The sequence below is a fragment of the Colobus angolensis genome, unplaced genomic scaffold (assembly GCF_000951035.1).
Source record: "Colobus angolensis palliatus isolate OR3802 unplaced genomic scaffold, Cang.pa_1.0 Scaffold248, whole genome shotgun sequence".
NCBI classification, from domain to species: Eukaryota; Metazoa; Chordata; class Mammalia; order Primates; family Cercopithecidae; genus Colobus; species Colobus angolensis.
The window spans coordinates 1,519,837-1,525,902 of record NW_012115688.1 but is presented as its reverse complement, the minus strand read 5'-3'; the positions used below and the strand labels follow the sequence as shown (position 1 = coordinate 1,525,902).

General features: G+C 39.8%; 1 long non-coding RNA gene across 1 annotated transcript in view; it reads left to right on the top strand.

Annotated features, from left to right (window-relative positions):
• The window catches only part of LOC105514556, a 25,003-nt gene extending 19,189 nt beyond the window's left edge, over window positions 1–5,814 (top strand). Inside the window, exons 2-3 of the long non-coding RNA XR_001002199.1 lie at window positions 2,904–3,011; window positions 4,015–5,814. This is a non-coding gene — a long non-coding RNA (uncharacterized LOC105514556). The remainder of the gene's footprint in view (window positions 1–2,903; window positions 3,012–4,014) is intronic.
• The last annotated feature ends 252 nt before the right edge of the window (window positions 5,815–6,066 follow it).

Sequence of the window (6,066 nt, the reverse complement as noted above, 5' to 3'; positions counted from 1 at the left end):
GTGTGTGTGTGTGTGTGTGTGTGTGTGTGTATGTGTGTGAAATCTGTTCTGGCTGTATATTCACCTTCCACGATTCAGGCCAGCCAAAGCCCATAAATTACAGGGTAACTTATAATAAGCAATCTAGAAGCATACTGTTCAGGAGAAATATAATGCATACCACATATATTAATTTTAAATTTTCTGGAAGGATACTAGAAAAGGAAGTAGATAAAATTTTATTAATCAATTTTAATAGTACAATTTATTTAAGCATATCCAAATAGTATTAAACATATCCAAATAGTATTAATTTAGCATGTCATCAATATAATATTATTAATGAGGCATTTTACCCTTTTTTGGTACTGTCTTTGAAATCCCATATGCATTTTATGCTTATGACAGTTCTCATTTGGACTTGCCACACTTCAAATGCTCAACAGTCATATGTAGCTTGCAGCTACCTTATTGGACTGTACACTTCTACTGACATCTTGTCAGTAGCACCAATGTATGTTAAACACATCTGATTTTATTATTATAAAACGTCTCCTGAGTAAAGGCAGATGCTGTTTCCCAGAGTTGCTGGCAAGCGTGATGTTTGATGAGTCTAGTAATGCACAGTACCTGTTCTCAGGTTGCTTCATCAGCCATAGCCTGCCTTCTGAAAGATAGCTCCCTCTAATGTCTCTACTTAGTGAGTCGATTTCAGGATAATGTAAATGCCCTTTCAGCCTTTTTCCTTCTCCCACTAAGGATTTAGCATATGCAGGACAGGTAACTGCTGAATTTCTGAAACAGCCTCATGAAATCCAGTGAGTACATTTAGCAACTATTTCGTATGGCCAGGGGAGAATTTGAAGCCTTAGACAATTCAGCAGCTACAGCAGGGAGATCCTTGGGCTGTGGATCAGGATGGGCTGGAAAGGGTAGGGAGGGTTACTGTTGGCTCCAAATGCAAGGGAGAGATCTATTCATAAATGCTGTGAACTTTGGAACCCCCAGCCAAAGTGTACTCTTGAGCACCATTTCCATTTAACAGTGTGCTCCATTGAGGTGTTTCCTCAATTTGAATGTTTCTCAGACATCACCCAAGTCATGATGGGTGTTTCTGGTTTCAGGATTGCCGGGTCTCTTGATGTAGGAGCAATTTCTGCCAATGCCTAACAACAAGCTCTCAATTATGTTTCTAAAGGGCTGAACTGAGCAGCTGCATCAGACCACTTTCAAGTCCAAAATCTCTGCTGTCTCCACTGAGCAGCAATATTGATTTCTGCCAAAAGCTCTAGTCTGTGTGTGTTCCAGTTGTTGACACTTCTACAATCATTTGTGCATTCGGGTCATAAGGCTCAAGAGACACTACCTGATTGACAGCCCTTTATAAATCTTTTATTTGCTTGTTTCTGTCAGGGCACAATTCAATCTCAGATTTCTTTCTAGTGACTTTGTGGAAAGGATTAACAATATCCCAGAGTGGAAGATGTGATTATGCCATAACTCAAACAGATTCTCCAGTCTCTGGACTGTTTAGTAACAAGGTCAAGACAGATTCTAAATTATTTCTTATGATAGGAGAAAAGCCTCCTCTGATCTGGCTCATATTCTTTTCTAAATTTTTAGGAACTGGGGCAGGTCTTTAATTGTACAGGGGTTTATCTGCCATGCTTCATTGACAGATGGGTGACACAGTCTCTAAAGTATACTTCGCTTTTTCCTCTGAGAAGGCAATTAAGATATCATTGATGTTATCAACTCACTCCTACTGGTTATCAAGATCAAGCGCAGCTACCCTAGATTGTGATAGTGTACTGGTTAACTTCAATGTCTTTTTGCAAGCCCTGTTAATACGTGGAGGCAGTGTTCTTGATTGACTTCTGACATAGGTGTAGAAAAGAAAGCATGAGCTAAGATCTATACTGAATGGTCTCCTTTGATCCATTTCCGCTTGATGTACTTGTATTGGTTATGCTTTCTGTTTTTCTGAATTATGTCTACAGCATATCGAAGGCTATGTTGAATCTACATAGACGAACTCCCAATGGTCCACTATCAGTATGTGTAGCTAACTGCTTTACCTTTTTGGTGTGTAAGGGCTATTAAAAGAGAATTAATGGGTTTACTGATTTTTTAAAGGTTGAGTAGTATTCTGTTGTGTATACATACTATGTATTCTTTTTTTTTTTTCTGAGACGGAGTCTCGCTGTGTCGCCCAGGCTAGAGTGCAGTGGCGCGATCTCAGCTCACTGCAAGCTCCGCCTCCCGGGTTCACCCCATTCTCCTGCCTCAGCCTCCAGAGTAGCTGGGACTACAGGCGCCCGCCACCATGCCCGGCTAGTTTTTTGTATTTTCAGTAGAGACGGGGTTTCACCATGTTAGCCAGGATGGTCTCGATCTCCTGACCTCGTGATCCACCCGCCTCGGCCTCCCAAAGTGCTGGGATTACAGGCTTGAGCCACCGCGCCCGGCCCATACTATGTATTCTTTATTCATCTATTGATGGATACTTGGGTTGATTCCATGTCTTGGCTGTAGTGAATTATACTGCAATTAACATGGGAGTACAGCTGTCTCTTTGCCATATTCACTTTACTTCCTTTGGGAATATACCAAAAAGTGGGATTGCTGAAACTACCATATGGTAGTTCTAATTAGAGTTTTTTGAGGAACCTCTACATTGTTTTCTATAGTGGCTACACTTACATTTAAACATACATTAAAATTCCACATTGTTTATTATAAATATAAATAATTTTCATTTATCAATTAAGGAAAATAATTAATGGAGATCAATATCCCTATTTCGATCATTAATGCTAATTAAGGCATTAATGTTCTCTTTTACTCCTGGAACTATGTATTATGTAATGTTTTCTACAGAGGAGGTCTTAGGCAACTGCAAAGATTCTCGTTTATCATTTCAGGTGATACCAGGTGGAGGGTGACTATGGAACATGGAACACATTCAGTGTAATAATGTAGGGGCAGAGTCCTCCATTCTCACATGACACCCATCCCCATTATATACTTAGGTGACCGGAGGTGAAATGAGAGAATACTTCCTCCAGTCGTATTTTCCAAATTAGAGTTTAACTATTATGTTGTTCTTGTCTACCACAGCATCTCAGCATTCTCCAAGTTTCACCTTTAGGCCTCTTAGACTGTCCTCCCAGCCCCTATGTGGATTTCGGTAGACTGATTGCCAAGAGTTAATAATTCCACGTATTTTAGTTATTGCCCTCAAGCCATTCCATCCACATCACTTTCTAGTTCTTTGGATTCCCTCACTGAGGGATGGTGGGAAGATCCCAAACCCTTATTTAATTTACATAAAAAAGAAATATGGCTTTAACTGACGGATTACATTCAGCCTGTTTAAGTATTTTCCATTCCAGGTCATAATCCTTATGATTGGATTTGTACTTATCCATGCTAAGTTATATGCAGTGACTTTGAGGGTGCTTCTTAAGGTATGCATGTCATAGCCAACAATGAAGTTGGATTTTTACTTCTCAAGCCTCAAGATTAGGCCACCAACACCCTACTAAAAATCCTCTCAATTCCCCCTTTTTCATCCTGTTTTTCAGCAGCAGTGGAACAATTCCAGCAGAGTAGGTCAAACATCACTACTTTCTTTCTTTTTTATAATTTCCCTCTTTAGTCTCACCTTTCTTTTGGGAAGCGTGTACATTCCTGCTACCAGTTAATCCCATACATAATAATGGAGGTTACTGTCTCTTGAGTACTTCTTGACCACTAGCTAAAAATATGATACATATAAAGTACAAATTTAGGGATCCCCCTAATCATAGCATCTATCATGGTTTGGGTCAGTGGTATCAAATGAGTATCCATTGTCTTGATTGTATTTATGATTTCAGGGAGGCATACATATGCCAAAACTTAAAGTATATGCAATTTGTTATATGTCAATTATATCTCAATTAAAGCTGTCAAAAACTATAGATGTATTACCCCAATTGCCATTTAACTAATCTAAAGTTGCCTCCGCCTTTATCATTTCTACTGTTTCAGAACCACCAAGCTTGTGCATAATTATCAATGGATAAGAGACAGAAGAAGCAATATACACAACATCTGGGAGGCTCCTCATCCACAGATGTGGCTCCCTAAGCTTCCTTTTCTATGCCAGACATATTTTGGTGTTGGAGTATGTCAAGCACATGGAACACATTAGCCATGAAGGCTGCTGAGTTCTGGAGTTCCACTAGACACATGGCTTTGCTCTGGTTGTATATATAACTTGCGTGCTTAAGCCCAGCTTCCCATGATTTGCAGGATAATTTAATATAAGCAATCTAAATGGACCAGGACGTAATGCTGAAATCATTTCTAGATCAGTAGTCAGCGTATAGCCAACCCTTTCAGGACCCTCATTTGTCTTCTATGTTAGTGTATTCCATGAGTCGATATTTGCAAAGAATTCTGGTCAGTGTCAAAACTTCTTCAGAGATCCCTGAGGAGGGAGGAATAAATTACAGCCCCATGGTTACTCTTTCATATAATATCTAAAAGGCCATTATGTGAAAAGATTGTCTCTGAAATCTAATTCTTGCCTCAGCCAGGTCAATTTAGGAAAACTGCACTGGCAGCAGCCAGCTCTGTAATGCTGCCCAAGCAGATAAAAGCTTGTAGATTTGAGTAAGGCCCAGACTGCGCTTGCTGCCTCTATGGAAACAGATGTTTTCCTGTGTGAAAACAGCCACTTGCCTATGGACAAAGCTTTTTATAAGCTGGTCGTGGACACAGATGTCTTCAATTTTTTTTCCCTATAATGATACTGCAGTGGACAGCTTCTGAGATGGCCCCTAGCAATCCTGCCTCCACATCCAGGCCTTTATCCCTTCCCTGTAAATGGGTGCTGGCTGAGTAGTTTGTTTCAAACCAGCAGAATATGGCAAAAGTGATGAGTTGTCACTCCCATGATTAGGTTACATGATCTAGTCGAGTGGATGTATTCCTTTGCTGGCTTTGATGAGGCAAGTTGTTTTATCAAGAAGGTCCACATGGCAAGGAACTGAGAGCAACCTCTGACCAACAGCCAGCTAGAAAATGAACCCTCAACCCAACAGCTCATGGGAACTGGATCCTGCCAGTGATCATATAAGTGAGCTTGGCAGTTGATCCTTTCCCAGTCAAAACTTCAGACAAGAACACAGCCCTGGCTGACAACTTAATTACAGCCTCATGAGAAATTCTAAAGGAGAGAGCCCAGGTAACACTCATACAAACTGTCTCATAGGCCGGATACAGTGGTTAACACCCGTAATCCTAGCACTTTGGGAGGCCCAGGCAGAAGGATTGCTTGAGACCAGGAGGTGGAGGGGAAGGAGTGGCTTTGGGTATAAGTGCAATTTAGGCTGAATCCTAGAGGAAACTTAAAGTTCCTTTGGAAGATTTGAGGTTTATAATTAAAAGAGATTCCATAGGCTTGGCAATTAAAAAACACCAGATGTTGCATTGTGAGCAGGAGGGTATCATTTCAGCACCTCTGCCCCCCAGAAAGAAAAGAAATTCAGGGAGGGAGCAAAGAAGCATTCCTAAAATGAATTAGAGCTAGAGGCCATTATCCTAAGTGAATTAATGCAGGAACAGAAAACCGAATACTGCATGCTCTCATTTATAAGTGGGGGTTTAACACAGAGCACATGTGGACATACACATGGGAATTACAGATACTATGGAATGCTGGAGTCAGGAAGGAGGGAGGGAGCATGGGTTGAAAAACTACCAATTGGGTACTGTGCGCACTACCTGGGTGCAATATGCCCATGTAAAAAAATTGCCTATATATGCCCTGTATCTAAAATAAAATAAAATAAATAAAAAGTTGAAATTTTTAAAAAAGTGTATATATATACACATATGTGTATATATACATATAAGTATATACATATATATGTGTATATATACACATAAATATATACACATACACATGCACACACATCCAAGAGACAAAGATAACTGGGAAAAATATAACTATATTTTGGCATACTTTATGGTTCTATATTTTATATTTTACCAGTTTTATAAGGAATCACACAATAGCAATCTCTGGAAAAACAA